This window comes from Pan paniscus, chromosome 2 (genome assembly GCF_029289425.2).
Source record: "Pan paniscus chromosome 2, NHGRI_mPanPan1-v2.0_pri, whole genome shotgun sequence".
Taxonomy (NCBI): domain Eukaryota; kingdom Metazoa; phylum Chordata; class Mammalia; order Primates; family Hominidae; genus Pan; species Pan paniscus.
The window spans coordinates 87,950,812-87,966,290 of NC_085926.1; the positions used below are offsets into that span (position 1 = coordinate 87,950,812).

General features: G+C 38.6%; 1 protein-coding gene and 1 long non-coding RNA gene across 8 annotated transcripts in view; one reads left to right on the top strand and one right to left on the bottom strand.

Moving 5' to 3' along the window:
• Window positions 1-2,262, bottom strand: part of LOC130541339 (uncharacterized) — a 119,524-nt gene extending 117,262 nt beyond the window's left edge. The window contains exon 1 of the long non-coding RNA XR_008955382.2: window positions 2,156-2,262. This is a non-coding gene — a long non-coding RNA (uncharacterized LOC130541339). The remainder of the gene's footprint in view (window positions 1-2,155) is intronic.
• HTR1F (5-hydroxytryptamine receptor 1F) overlaps window positions 1,309-15,479 on the top strand; it is a 263,146-nt gene continuing 248,975 nt past the window's right edge. For 3 of the 7 annotated variants that reach the window (XR_004670617.2, XR_008624773.2, XM_024928307.4), the window contains exon 1: window positions 1,309-1,785. The gene's annotated coding sequence lies outside the window, so the exon portion shown is untranslated. Of the gene's footprint in view, window positions 2,352-15,479 lie in introns of all 7 variants that reach the window. The other 4 variants (XM_024928309.5, XM_024928308.4, XR_008624772.2 and 1 more) reach the window with 4 other exon arrangements.

The following is a 15,479-nucleotide window of genomic DNA, read 5'->3' on the forward strand; positions in this document are numbered from 1 at the left end:
TTGCTGTTTGCACTATCATTGCAGAAACTCTGTGTATAAAGTGGAGATATTCTTAATCTGCTTGTTGAGGAAATATAACTTTGGACTTTATCCATGGCTGTCATCTACAAGATTTGTTACAAATTACTTTCAGTTACAAGTGTAAAGTCAAGGCTGTCAATATCATATCTTTTAGAGAAATTACTGTGTCCTATTAGGAAAGTTATAAATCTGGACTTCCTCTGAAATTATTTTCACTGTACTCTGCTAAGAGTAGCCATAAACACGCTGTCATATATTTATAAGGGACAAAGACAAGAACTGTGCAAGTCATGGCATAGGAAATTGAGGCTAAAAAACTACGTGAGAGAATTAAAACATAAAATAAATGCTAATGATAATCTGATGTCATTACCCATAATTCTGCTAACATTTTTGACTACTAAGTGCCAAGCATTATGTTTAGCATTATTTTATATACACTATCTCATTTAAATATATGATACCAGAAGAATAGCATGGATGACTTCACCAATGGAAGGAAGGTGGGCTGGAAAGCACAGGCTTGGTCTATAAGAAAGATTCATCTAAGATCAACTTAGTGTTGGGAAATGGGAGAACAGAAAGGATCTCTCGTTAACAGTAGCTCCTTTCTGGGAATATGAATCTAAGACAGTCAGGCTCAGAGTAAAACTCAGTCTTGGGTAGGTGCATCTGTGGACTACAAAGGCGGTGCTCCGTACAAAATAAATAAATAAATAAATAAATAAATAAATAAATAAATATATATCTGTCCCACCTTTCTCAGCATTGGAGACCTGTTTCAGTGGTGAAAAATTGCCACCTTCCAAGAAGCATACAAGTTTCTAAGGTCTTTTAAAGCAGGTTTGGGGAATTCCTGGCAGGCTAACTGGACTCTTTGCAGGCTACCAAACATTAGTCGAAAACGATTTAAGGCCATGAACGGAAAAGGTCACGTATTCTCTCCAGGTCAAAGCACTACAAACATATGCTAAGGCATCTCCTGGATAAACCACCAGGCATGCCTGAGAATAAAATTGTGAATAAATCCTGACCCTATTACCTTGCCTATCTTCCTTCTCATGCTCCAACACCACTTCTTTTTCAGAAAATGCATTCTTCATGAAATTGTGGGTAAATTAATCCCTGGGCCCACCCAATGGCTGTTCACGATCCCACTTCCTAAGTCCGCTACCTATAATTCCCGTTTTGCTTTCTTTATCTGACCTCTCTCATTGCTAGCCACCCAGCTGGATAAAAAGAGTCACTGGGAAGAAGACGCAAAGATGAAAAAATGTGAGGCAAAAATCATTTTATTTTAAAGGTTTTCGGAAAAGTGATTCACGTCATTTTTCGGATTCCATGAACAGATTATCTCGAAGGTATCACTCAAGTTTAAGAGACGGGACTTTTTTCTCCCCCGCCCTTTTCCACGCATCAGTGAAAGGGGAGGGAGGAGACGGAGGAGAGAAGAGGCAGGGAGGCGAAAAAGTGACAGAAGCAAGAGAGAAAGGGAGAGAGGGGTGTTGAAGGAAGGAAGGGAGGAAGGCAAGAGGAGAGGGGTGCTAGGCGTGCTGGAGAGCCTGGGGCGTCCGCCCGCCCGCAGGCGCCCCGGACCAGCAAGGGCGGCGCAAGACTTCCCCAGCGCGCAGTCAGCGTCGCGGCCCCGAAAGCTGGCGACAGGCGCTGCTGTCTTCCCGCCCCGTGGGGTCGCCTCTGCCCTCCCGCGCCCCGGGGCTGGGGGCGCCACCTTGCCAGCTCCGACTGCTGCAGGGAGCGCCAGGGGTGAGTGTGCGGATCAGCGCTGAGCCCGGGAGTGCGCGTCACGCCCGCAGCTGGCGCGCAGGTGGGGAAGGGGCGTGGGGACATGGGGAGTGGGAGGCTGGACAGCGCTTGCTCTCGGCGGAAACGCTGGGAAGCCGGCGCCAAGTCCTTTCCCACACTACTTTGATCTAACAGCGCAGGAATTCAAGAATTGCCCTTTCCCTTTTCTGCCCGCAACCTCTGCTCCCTGGGGGCGAAGTTCCGTGGTGCTAGGCGGAGATAGTGGTCAAGGCTGGGAGGAAGAGAGGGGTCTGACCCGGGCCCAAGGGCGAGGGGTGGCGGTCCAAGCCGGCGAGACCCCACTTAGGGCGCAGGCTCCTGGCGCTCCTACCTCGGGGAGCCGCTGGGGTGGAGAGAGACGGGGCACGGGCCAGAATCCAGCAGCGGAAGGAGGGGAGAGTCTTCGAATCCATCTCTCGGTGGGATCTTGGGAGGATTCGCGGGGGGGACGGTAAGATAAATCTGAGGAGCTGGAAGAAGCCGTAGATCGGAAATCGCTTGCAGTTTTCCAACTTAATTTCCCGCGGGTACGAACCATTAAGGTAAAAGGGTCAGAGAGAGCTTCTACCTCGCGGCTGCAGCTTGCCTAGTTGCCGCAGGTCTGACTCAAGGTAGGGTTGTTGGCGCCTTCCTGTTTGGAGGGGCAATCAAGCAAAAGAGAAAGGGGGATCCGAGAGGCCGGCGGAATGAGGGTTCATCCTCAGGGGTCCTGCCCCTTAAGGGGCTGTGAGAGCTCAGGGATGAGTAGAAAAAATGCAAACGGAGATGGGCATTTGGGGAGGTTCCAATGCTGGATGTGATGTTGAGGTTATTTCAGTTTGCATGAAAGAGGTGGCCCTGGATGAGAGAGCCTTTCCTAAGGACAGGCACTTTGGAAGAAGCCTTAAGGAGTAGATTTTGTTTTTCCTGCATGTTAATTACTTCCCAGGCACCTTGACGATCGTAATATAGTTAAGATGATTTGTTAGGTGAATATTTAAGATGACATAAGCAGGTGGCATTAACCTCTCCCCCATATTCTGGAACAGATATATAATTATTACAATTTGATTAAATTTTAGTGGATATGCTATGCCAAAAAAAAAAAAGAGAGAGAAAACAGGAAAACAGTACAAATTTTAAAATGGGTTTCGCTCTAGTTCTATTTACATACAAGTCTTTGAAATTTGATTTGATGATCAACAGTCTAATGATGCTTAAGTTTGGTGTGCCCCATTTGTCTGTGTGTTTCTTGTGAGAGGTGGAATGAACTCTGGGCTACATTTCGCTGATAAAGTGAGGGTATCCACGCAGAAGCAAACCCGAGGAAGACTCTGCCATCGCCTCTGGGCTTGCAGTCTCTTCCTCTTCTTCCTCTCCATTTTCCCCTCCCCAAACTCATAAACAGGTCCAAGCATCACCACTTCGTGCCTTCCCTAAGGAAAGAGTCGTTCTTGCTTCCCCCCACCCCATTCTAATCTTTGTTTCAAAGTCAGTCTTGAGAATGAGAGTATGTATTCACTGTTTCCAATCAAAACGGGTTTTCTAAGCTTTGGGAGAGGTGGTTCAATAAAGGAACAAACTCAGATGTTTCTAGAACAAATTTTACACTTGCCTGCTATTAACTTAGGAGTTCCTATGAAAATAACTTATTTTACTAATTTTTAATCCAAGGAAGTTCAGTATATTTTTCCACACGTCTCTCAGTTAGTATGAATCATTTATTCACGCTTCATCCAAGTGGGCTTATTACAGAGCTAATGAGCTTAAGTTATATTAAGGGATTGTTCCCTTTCAACAGCATACAAATAACTTATTTGTTGGAATGAGGACTTTAAAGAATAATGCACTTTCTGCCATCTTGCCGCATTAGCCAAATTTTATTATATAAATGGGTGGGATTGAGCAACAGCACATTTGTAAAGTCAACTTGTTCACTTTTTAAAAATGAATATATTAACTAGTTATATTGTTTTTATTGTTCTTATAAAGACTGCTATAAAGCTGTTAATTAAAATTATACACATACTTTTCTTAGAAAATATTTTGTTTTTAATTAAAGTTGGGCGCATATTTTTCCCAAAGACTTTCAAAATTATGACTTTTTTTTTTTTTTTTTTTTTTGAGATGGAGTCTCTGTCTCCAGGCTGGAGTGCAGTTGCACAATCTCGGCTCACTGCAACCTCTGACTCCCTGGTTCAAGCGATTCTCCTGCCTCAGCCTCCTGAGTAGCTGGGATTGCAGGCACATGCCACCACACCCAGCTAATTTGTATTTTTAGTAGAAACGAGGTTTCACCATGTTGGCCAGGATGGTCTCGATCTCCTGACCTCGTGATCTGCCCGCTTTGGCCTTTCAAAGTGTTGGGATTACAGGCGTGAGCCACAGCGCCCGGCCAACTTACTTCTTAATCAGAAATAAAAGGAGTGATAGTTTAAATTTTCTTATCTAGCAAATGTGGTCTTTTTTGAATTTGATTAACTTTTACTGAAATCATTTTAAAGATGTTTGAAGGGCACTCTCTCTCTAGTACGTTAGTAATAACTGGGTAATGTAAAACAACATGGACATAACGATATACCATGGCAGGATTCTCTTTTTTTTCCAATATGAAAGGTGGACGGGATGCTGTTTGAGGCAGGGTAAACAAGATGCTGTGTGTTGCCTTCTGGTTGTTAGCTGAAAGCACTATTAATCTTTCAGTGGCCAGGTCCAGAAACCCCTAGGGAAACATAGGTAGTGATGCAACCTAGAACCACAGTTCCCGTGCCCTGTAAGTGGAAACCTTACTTTTCCATTCCCTCAGCCTTAAATTAGACAGAGAAGAAATACTAATTTCTGATCTAAAAGTGAAGAACCTTGAAGTGCAGTAGGAAAACTCAAAATTGACATCTGAAACAGACATGATCCTTCCCTTTGAAAAGGAACAAAAGAGACATATTTTAGAGCCTAGAAATGAACAGAAATAGGCAAAAATTACATCAATGAGTATGAAAAAGGGGAAACTCTATTAATTTCATAATCTTTCCAATTTCTTTGTGTTATTTCCTTCTCTCAGAAGTAATATGTGTCCATTTAACCCAGGGTACAGAGCTCCTATTTTCTTCTATGTACAGTGGGAAGACATGAAAGCATTTCAGCAGGAAACTGTTTCCCCAATAACTTCTTGCTATTCTGTGGAGAGTTTCTGTTGGAAGACAAGAGGGGAAGCAAGAAGGCTGTCAGGCAGTCACTAGTGTTTGCCAGCCTAGTCTTTAACCAGGATGTATTGTAGAGATGGTGAGAAGTGTGTGAATTCTGCATGTATTTGGAGGCAAAGGTGACAAGACTTGATGATAGATTAGATATGGTGGGTGTTGGAAGGAAAGGAATCGAGGCTCATGTCTAGATTTATGACCAGAGCAACAGGAAAAAATGCAGTTGTCACCAACTGATATGAGAAGACGAAGGAACAGTTACATTTTGAGCAGCTTACTAGATATCCAGGTGCAGGCATAACAGGGGTAGATGGGACAGAGCTCAAGGAAAAACCCAGAGTTGGAGATAAGAATGTGTGAGTCATCATTATATAAATGGCATTTAGAAGAACGGGATTTTATGAAATAATTTCAGGGGAGAATGTATTTAAAGGATCAAGCTGAGAAAAGAGTTCTAGAGCAGTCCAAAATATGGATATTGAAGAGGGTAGGAGCCATAAAAGGAAACTGAGAAGGAGCAGTTAGTGGAATAGGGAAAAATCCAGAAGGGTGTGATATTATGGAAGCCAAAAGAAGAAAGTACTTTTTTTAAGAAAAAAGGAAGTGCTGATCAGCTGTGTCCAATGTTGCTAAAGTACAAAATTATGTAAAGGCAAAGAATTACCTTGGAATTAAGCTATTTCAGTCAAAATGGTGGTGACAAGATTGATCTTTAAGAATTGAACATAGATTGGTGACCTAGTGATTCCAGTTCTAGGAATTTATCTTACAGATATGCTTGCACTTAAGTAAAAATAATAATAGATGTTCACAGTTACTCTTTGCAGTTTTGTACATAAGCAAACAATTGAAAACAACATAAATACGTATACATAGAAAACAAGCCAAATAATCTATATATAGTAGTCCCTCCTTATTCAGTTTCACTTTCCCTAGTTTCAGTTACCGGCAGTCAACCGCAGTCTAAAAATGTTAAATGGAAAATTTCAGACATACAAAAATCATGTTTTAAATAGCATGTCATTCTGAGTATTGTTATAATTGTTCTTTGTTATTAGTTATTGTTGGTAATCTCTTACTGTGCCTAATTTATGAATTAAAGTTTATCATAGGTATGTATGGATAGGGAAAAACATAGTGTGTATACAGAGAGTTTGGAGTTATTCATGGTTTCAGGCATTCACTGGGGGGTCTTGGGCCTATGCCTAATAGATAACTAGGAACTACTGTATGTACATTCAATGGAATACTATCTGGGTGTTAAAATTATTAGGCAGCTTTCCATATGTTAAAATTAAAAGATTTGCAAAGTCTGCTAAGCTAGCAGAAAAAGTTGCAATGCAGTATGTTCGAAATGCTATCATTTATTACAGAACAAATCAAAATGAGCCTTTATATGAAAACATATTTTAAAAACAGTAGACAATAGTAGTTTCCTACAAGGAAGGAAACTGGATGGTAGGGTAAAATGATAGAAGGAAGATAAACTCTGTTTTTATATACTTTAATACCTTTGAATCATGTGCACATAGATTAGCTATTCAAAACCCTAAATAAAACTTCACACATGAATCTGAAAAAATATGTAGCTTAAAATATGAAAGAAAATAAAGAATGGGTGATGAGGAAATTAATACTATGTATCACACAACTCTGAAAAAGTTTCAAAAAGAAGATTAAAAGTAGCTGGAGTGGGCCATGGAGACTTGTTTTTAAAATGGGAGTTACTAATGTCGGAAGTAGACCAATGAGGATAAACTACACAGAAGGCAAAGCTGATGGTGGGACAAAAAGGACTACTGTGGGAGCAAACCCTTTAATAAGTGGTAGGGGATGGCATGACTGGTGCTAGTAAGAGAGGGAACTAGCAGGATGAGGAACAGGGACAGTGCCATTTCCCAGAAACTCCCAGATTTGGATCTGTCCTTTGGCCAGCATCCTACATTCCTAAAGCTAAGTGTGCTTGGGACAGTTGCATGTACAATTGCAGTTGATGGCATCATAAAGTCTCAGGTCTTAATGTCATTTGGATCATCACTCTCATCAAATCTTTCTTACCATTGGTTGCCACTCCCTCCAGTTTCCCACCTGCTCCAAACTAACACTGTCTCTGCCCCCTCCCCCTTCAGTCTCAGGACAGTTCTTCACCGGGACTTCAGAGGTTCTCAAGAATGAATCTCCCTCACCAGTTCCAACTCCTGTATGTCTATCTGCTCAGCTCCTCTGCTTCCCTCTAGGCCGATTGTCAAGCTGACCACCCTCTCTGCTCTGGGTCCCACAACTGCCCCCACTCCAATCTGAATTTTGCTTCATAAACAATTCTTTTAACCACCTGCAACTTGAGCCTCTTCTGTATTTCATGACTTCGTTATTTAAAGGTATTAAGATTATATCACTCCCATCCATCCATAAAACCAGCAGAAAAACAGCAAAACTCTCATGACCCTGACCCCCCTCCACCCGCCGTAGCTAGAGTCCCATTTGATCTTTTCTCAGCTATCTTCCCTCAAAAAAAAAAAACCTAATTTTTATTTCCTGTCACCAGCTCCTCCACTCCCATTAACTCCTCTCCCACCACAGGCCGGATTCCACTCCCACCATCCCATGAAACTACTTTGGCAATAGTCACTATATTATTAAATCAGAAGCTACTGATCACTGAAACCTCAGCTCACCAAACGACTCAGTAACATTGGACAAAGCTAACCATTAATCATCCATGCCTTATTTTTCCTGAGGCTCAGAGACACTTGTCTTTCCTGTGAAGTCTCTGACAGCACTCTCTTGGTCCCCTTATTATATTTTTGATTTTTACTTCTCCATTCGTTTGGTGATCCTCTTCCATTGCCCATTCTTAGCTCTCTTGTTCATTCACTTCCATTTTATGTTTTGGTCAAAGATCCTTTTGAGAGTCTCAAAACAAAAATAGGAAAAAATGAAAATAAAAACAAACTATGTCATTTCTCCCCAAGGGAAAAATGCACATAGATACAAATATTTGCAGATAATTTTAGACAATTAGCAGACTCATTTAAGTCCATCAATGAGAGTTGGGAATCTTTCCTAGGCTTTCTTATAAAAAAATTTCATCAGCTACTGTAATTTCAGCAACACCAAATGAGATGATGAATCCTAGTTTGTCCAAATGTGAAGGTGACTCTCAGTTCTAGCACTACCCAATAATAGTCCCCTTTTGGTATATCCAAGTCGTTATACATACTGCCTTCATGATTTTTTTCATACCTGCATACAACAGTATTTCTTATTTATATCATTTCTTTAAGTTGAATCATATTTTAAAATAGCAATAAATAAAAATAAAATCCTTATCAATATTGTTAATGGAAAATTGATACTACTGCCACAAATAAGATGAAATGATAAAAAGAATCTAGCAAACAACATAGTGATATTATTACATTTTAATTAGGTATTTATTCTCAGCTAAAAGACTTGAGCCCGAGGCTGATATTCTGTTGAAGTAAAAAGTAGATGAGCAAAAGTTAAGAACAAACTTCCACCAAGCTAGAAGTCTTGGAAGTGGTTAATCCAAAGGGAAAGGAAATTGAAAGGAGAATAAAACCCTCACTATCTGATACAACGTTATGTAATTCCATGAGCTGGTACAAGTAGTCCCCTGAGTAGCACCAGTAGGATACATCCTGGCATTGGGGTAAATTCCCCTCTCTTCTGCATATCTAGCCCAATCCTCCCTATTAAACTAAAAGCCCTCAAGATGGTAACATGGACAGATGGATGACCTCCATGCTCAGTTAACAGGTTCATAATTAAACTCATCTTTCTCCCCTAAATGTTTAAGACTCATATAGTCCATATTCTATCAGAGAGACTCTCCAAATTTCTTTTTTAAAGTTTTTCTCCAGACTCAGCCAAATACAGTCAGACTACTCTTAGATGGGTCTCTCGAATATACTATACTTTCCTGATCATTCATTACTTACTTATTCAATATGCTTAGTCTAGACTCTTTCAATACCTTCCAAACTCATCTCCCTGAATCTAGCCTTGCCCTCGTTTGTCGTTTTTCCCATATTGTCACCAAATTAACTTTAGGTATTAGTTCTGTCTCATGCTTAAAATCCTTTAGTGGCTCCTCATGTCATTCTGGGAACAAGCCAAGCCCTGTAGCTCATCCTTCCAAGTCCTTCTTCCTCTGAATTTCTGCTCCAACTTTACTTTCAGCCACCCTTCCTTGCCAGCCCACTAGCTATGCTCAGCAACAGGGAACTACTCACACTTCTCTGACATAGGTTTTCCTTTCTTCTCTCAGCTCTGAATATCCTTCCTTCCACCTGGCAAATTCTTAGTCATTTGCCAAAATTTACATGGATTTGTTTTTCTTCCCAGACTTCTTCCTTTGCTAAAAAGTAATTCACTCCTCTAAACTAGCTGTGATCCTTTTGTAAATATCCATAGTGCATTCACCATGCTGTTTGTATTTTATTTATTTACATGTCTCTTCTCTCCAGTTAGGCTAGTGAGTACCTGGAGGCAGAAATGGAGTCTTTTCCATCTCTGTATCTTCAGACTGAATGAACTGTAGTGCTCAGCACAAACAGCATCAAAGGGAAACTTCTGTGACTCTTGTGTTGCCTGAGTTAAGAGCAACTGTAAACAAGCCATGTTATGTAATACTTTACAACTACCCTTGAGTAGGAGTGATTTTCTGGAAATCACCTCAAAAAATTGTCTTTCTCGGTTCATTGGTACTCTGTCTATGGCATTTCTCTCTTTCAAACTGTTTCATAAAATTAAAAGATAAAATAAAACCCCAGAGAAGCTTCCTAATGTAATCTTCTGTATCTACAGTCTTTAAGACAGATGGCTATTTCTCTTATTTAACAAAATATCAAGAAAAGTATATAGTCTCACTCAATAACCCACTTTAGTGTTAAGCTGCCTTTATTTTTCGTATACAATATAAATTGACATTACTATAGTTATTTCTATTCTTTTTTCTTGAAATGAATATGGAGTTACATTTTCCTTATGTCAAACTTTCATCTATTTCAAAACAATGCCAACTAACATTGAACAAAAATATCTGAATTAAATCTGGAGTTATTAATAAGCGCTCATCTTTTGCAGAGGCTTAACTTTCTAGCTTATCTAGGATTCAAAGCTCTTTGGTGCTAATTTAGCTTCAGTCTTTCCTTTCTTTTTGTATTATCTCCTCATCTTATACCTTATAGTATACCAGTGTAGTAGCACACTTATAGTGAAAATTAGTGGAGTAAAATCTTGTTTGTGTGAACCCAGAATATCTGAAACAGGTCTCAATAAATTTAGAAAGTTGATTTTGCCAAGGTTGAGAGTGCACCTGTGACACAGACTCAGGAAGTCCTGACGACATGTGCCCAAGGTGGTCGGGGCACAGCTAGGTTTTATACATTTTAGGGAGACATGAGATGTCAATCAATATATGTAAGAAGTACGTTAATTCAGTCTGGAAAGGTGGGGCATCTTGAAGCAAGGGCAGGAGGACTTGCCGGGAGGGAGCTTCCAGATCACAGATAGGTGAGACACACACAGTTGCATTCCTTTGAGTTTCTGATTAGCTTTTCCAAAGGAGGCTATCTCAGTGAGCAGAGGGATAACTTTGAATAGAATGGGAGGGGAGGCAGATTTGCCCTAAGCAGCTTGCAGCTTGAGTTTTCCTTAGTGATTTTGGAGGCCTAAGATATTTTCCTTTTGTATTGGAGATAGATAGTTTATAGAAGTAAAAAGAAGTATATACATTAAAATAGTCAAGGTTATATCCAAATACCTAGACATGAAAAGCCCTTATTTTATAATTATGTTTTGATCCTTTAATACTTTGTTTTTAAGTCATTTGTGATATTTAGAAAAATATATAAAGCATGGCTTTGCTTTCTTTCTTTCCTTCCTTCCTTTCTTCCTTCTTTTTCTTTCTTTCCCTTCCTTCTTCCCTCCCTCCCTCTCTCCCTCCCTCCCTTCCTTCTTTCCTTTTCTTTCTTTCCCTCCCTCCTTCCCTCCCTCCCTCTCTCCCTCCCTCCCTCCCTTCCTTCCTTCTTTTTCTTTCTTTCCCTCCCTTCTTCCCTCCCTCCCTCTCTCCCTCCCTCCCTTCCTTCCTTCTTTTTCTTTCTTTCCTTCCCTTCTTCCCTCCCTCCCTCCCTTCCTTCCTTCCTCCCTTCCTTCTTTCCCTCTTTCTCTCTTTCTTCTTTTTTTTGAGACATGGTCTTATTTTGTCATCCAGGCTAGAGTGCAATAGTAGGATGATCACAGCTCACAGCAGCCGTGAAATTTGGGGGCCAAGTGATCTTCCCACCTCAACCTCCCAAGCAGCTAGAACTACAGGCCTGCACCACCACGCCAGGCTAGTTTTTCTGTTTTCCTTGTGGAGACAGTATGTTACTATATTGCCTAGGCTAGTCTTAAATTCCTGGCTTCTAGCAGTCCTCCTGCCTCAGCACCCGCTCAAACTGCTGGGATTACAGGCATGAGCCACCGCTCCTGGCTTGATTTTGTTTTCTAATTATCATAGGAAGCAAAATTCCTGACCAGTGTATTAATAGCTAAGTAACATCAGAAAAAGACTAATTTGGCACATGCTTACAAGCAAGGGTAGCTCAGTTTTATGGTACACGTAAAAGTAAATAGGTTAGTTGCATATTTTCATGCCTTTTTATTAAATAATGTTTGAAATAATAAGTCACAGATTTGGAAGGTGCCCATTGCAACATTCTGTTTACATTTCATCCAGTGCACAACACAGCACTAATAATTCAAGGCATCTTTTAGCAGGTTCTTTAGAATCTTGGCAGCTGCTTGACAAGCCAAGGAGGACCCTTCAATCTTAGTAATTCTGGTTGAAATAAAAGCAATGGAGCTGTCTATTCTTACCTTTCCTAAATGGAGTCTAGATTGTATGATTTGGAGCCTTTCTGTTTTGAGAAAAGGAACCTGGATTTCAAATGCTCCAAAAACCATTTTCTCTCAAATTCATCTGTGAATTTTCCTTTCCCCTCTCTCTTCTGATTAAGTTCACTCAGCCACCATCAATTTTATAAGATATCAGAAGAGAGAAAATATTATTTATTTTATCTTAGTCATAATCCTGGAAAGGGCCTTCAAGTGTAAGGATTAAAATCCTGACAAACTTCATTTTCGTCTTAAAGAAGTTTACCAAGATTTAGCTCAATTCTATGCAAACTTCCTTTCTACATATATTCTCCCAGATTTACCCTCTCACTAAAAGCAGGTGCAACATCTCATTGAACATCATTGCTATCCTCAGGATCTAAGGGGGGAAAATCTATCCAGATTGATGCACTTTTTAAAAAGTATGAAAGCATCATACTACTGTGAAATTGTAAGTAGACAGTTTCACTTCTGCAGTGATATTCAGAAAGATTACAGTAAAACCAGTGTCATATATTGGAACATTACTCAGAAGCAGCATCTAATTTGACATAAGATACAAAATATGTACAATTCGTGTTACAGTAGGGAAATGCTTTCTCAGTGAATGAATTCTAAAGCATATAAAAGTCAGATCAGATCTTCCAAACTGAAAAGTAGAAGGAATACTTCTACCCAGTGTACAAACAATGGAGTAGGTAGAAGAATAATATAGAACTACATATAATTCCATGAGTACAATCATAGTAACTTGAGAATAAACTGATCATTTTTACAGTTTCATTCAGATATTTTATTACACGTTATCTTCAAGGGTGGACAAGAAGGATTATCCCCATTTTACAGAAGAGGGAAGTGATTCCCAGAGATGGTTTGTTTTATAGCCAAGAGCAGATAAATGGTGAAACTGGGCATACAAATCCACATTACAACTCAGTCCTATCATTTTCCAGCTATAGATTTTGTTGCTCTTTGACCCTAAGTTATTAGAGAAAAAAACTGTATCCTCCTTTGATTTCATTTTTAATATGTTTTATCTTTTTATTATTTGTCAGGTTTAAAATAATAATGAATTGCAATATTTATACTTAAAACTAAAAAGTATTTTGTTTCATATTTCTCACCATCCAGGTGTTTCTGACATACAAAAATGTGATTTTATTTTAATAACATTTTCTTCATTGTTGAAAACATGAATATATTTATAAAACTTTTTAAAGAATAAAATAAAAGCAAGGCTTGGTGGTGCATGCCTGTGGTCCTAGCTATTCAGGAGGCTGAAATGAGAGTAATGCTTGAGCCCAGGTGCTGAGACGGCCTGGGAAACACAGCAAGAGCTCATTGCTCAAAAAGGAAAAAAAATTCTCTAAAATTGTATAACAGCATTCTCAAAAAAAAATTGAGTATAACTGAATAGTATATCTTAGCTTTTTAAAAAGTTTTGCTGAGTTGATAGCCAAAATTATATATCTCAATTCTTGATTTTGGTATATTTCCCATTTTATTATCTAGAAATTTGAATATCAGTATTTTTCTTATTTTTATGAATTTCTCCTTTTTGAGTTGTCTGGCAGTTCTTTGTGCTCATATTACTATAGATGTTTATTTTTCCAAAGCTTTGTCTGTTGTATGCTGCAAATTTTCCCCTCTGTTGATGCCTTTGAACTTGTTTCATAGAAATTATTGATAATATGTAATTTTTAATTTTATGTAGTTTAACAATTCAACTTTTTTACTTTGGTTTGGTTTTGGTTTTATGAAACCAACAGTAAGCTTGCAACTTTCCATCTAAAGATCTGTTGGACATTTCTTTATATCTTCTAATTTTGATTACCTTATTTATTTTAATTTAGACTTTTGATCAAGCTGAAATTCATATTTATATATCAAGTGTGATGAGTTGTTATCATAATCTTTTTTTCTAGAGTCAACCTTTTGATACTAATGCCATGTCTTTGAAAGTCATTCTATCCCCACTGTTATGAAATATTAATTTTACCATCTACTGGGTGCTTCTGTTTAAAGTGATGAGTTCTATTTAGTTGCTCCCTTATTTGATTGTGGCAGCAAGCCTACATTGCTTTTAGTTATTATAAATTTTGTAATATGTTAACAACTTGTAGAGCAAGGTTTTTTTTTTTTTACCACTCTTCTCCAAAATTTTCTTTATTCCCACCTATTTTTTCCTCCTTAGCGAGCATGGGCAATTTTGTGAGATAGCAAAAAAGTTAAGATATTTCTTAGAATAGCAGTTTGAGTATAGATTAATGTGAAATGACTGACTGGATTTTCCACAGGGAAATACAGTGTCTCTGAATTAATTTAGATATTTCATGTTTGTCAATAAGTTTTATAACTGACTTCCTATGAGTTCCATGCATTTCTTATTTGGGTTTTTCCTGTGTATTTCATATCTTTTTTTATTTTAAAATTGATGTATAATATTTTACATATATAGAGAGTACATGTAATATTTTGTTGCATGGATACAATGTGTAATTATCAAGTCAGGATATTTAGAGCATCTATCAGCTTGGGTATTTATCATTTCCATGTGTTGGGAACATTTCAAATTCTTCTAACTACTTTGAAATATGCATTAGGGAAAAGAGCTAATGCATGCTGGGCTTAATACCTAGGTGATGGGTTGATAAATGCAGCAAACCACTATGGCACACGTTTACCCGGGTAACAAATCTGCATATCCTGCATGTGTACCCTGGAACTTAAAAAAAGAAAAGAAAATGAAATATGCAATACACTGTTGCTAATTATAGTTACCATACTCTGCTATCAAACATTAGAACTTATGCCTTCTAACTAACCGCATGTTTGTACTCATTAACCAAACACTTTTTTTTGCCCCATTTACACACACATTCATTACTTGCATGAGATCAACTTTTTTTAGCTCACAAATATGAGTAAGAACATGTGAAATTTGTCTCTGTGTCTGGCTTATTTCACTCAACATAATGACCGCCAGTTCCATGCACATGACTGCAAATGACATGATTTCATTCTTTTTTATTGGAAAATAGTATTCCATTGTGTATAAATCCCACATTTTCTTTATTCATCCACTGATGAACACTTAGGTTGATTCCATGTCTTTGCTATTATGAATAATGCTGCAATAAACATTTAAGTACAAGTATGCTTTGATATACTAATTTCCTTTGGATAAATATCTGGTAGTAGAGTTGCTGGATTGTATTTTTAGTTTTTTGGGAAATCTCCATACTGTTTTCCATAGTGGCTATACTAATTTACATTCCTGTCAATGTGTATAAAAGTTCTCTTTCTCTGTTTCCTTACCAGCATCTGTAATTTTTTGTCTTTTTAAAAATAGCCATTTTAACTGGGGTAAAACGATAACTCACTGTGGTTATGATTTGCATTCCCCTTGTCCTTTGCCCACTTTTTAATGGAATTATTTGTTTTATTTTTTCTGTTGAGTTCATCGTATATTCTAGATATTAGTCCCTTGTCAGATGAATAGTTTGCAAATATTTTCTCCTATTCAACAGGTTGTCTCTTCACTCTGCTGATTATTGCTTTGCTGTGAAGAAGATT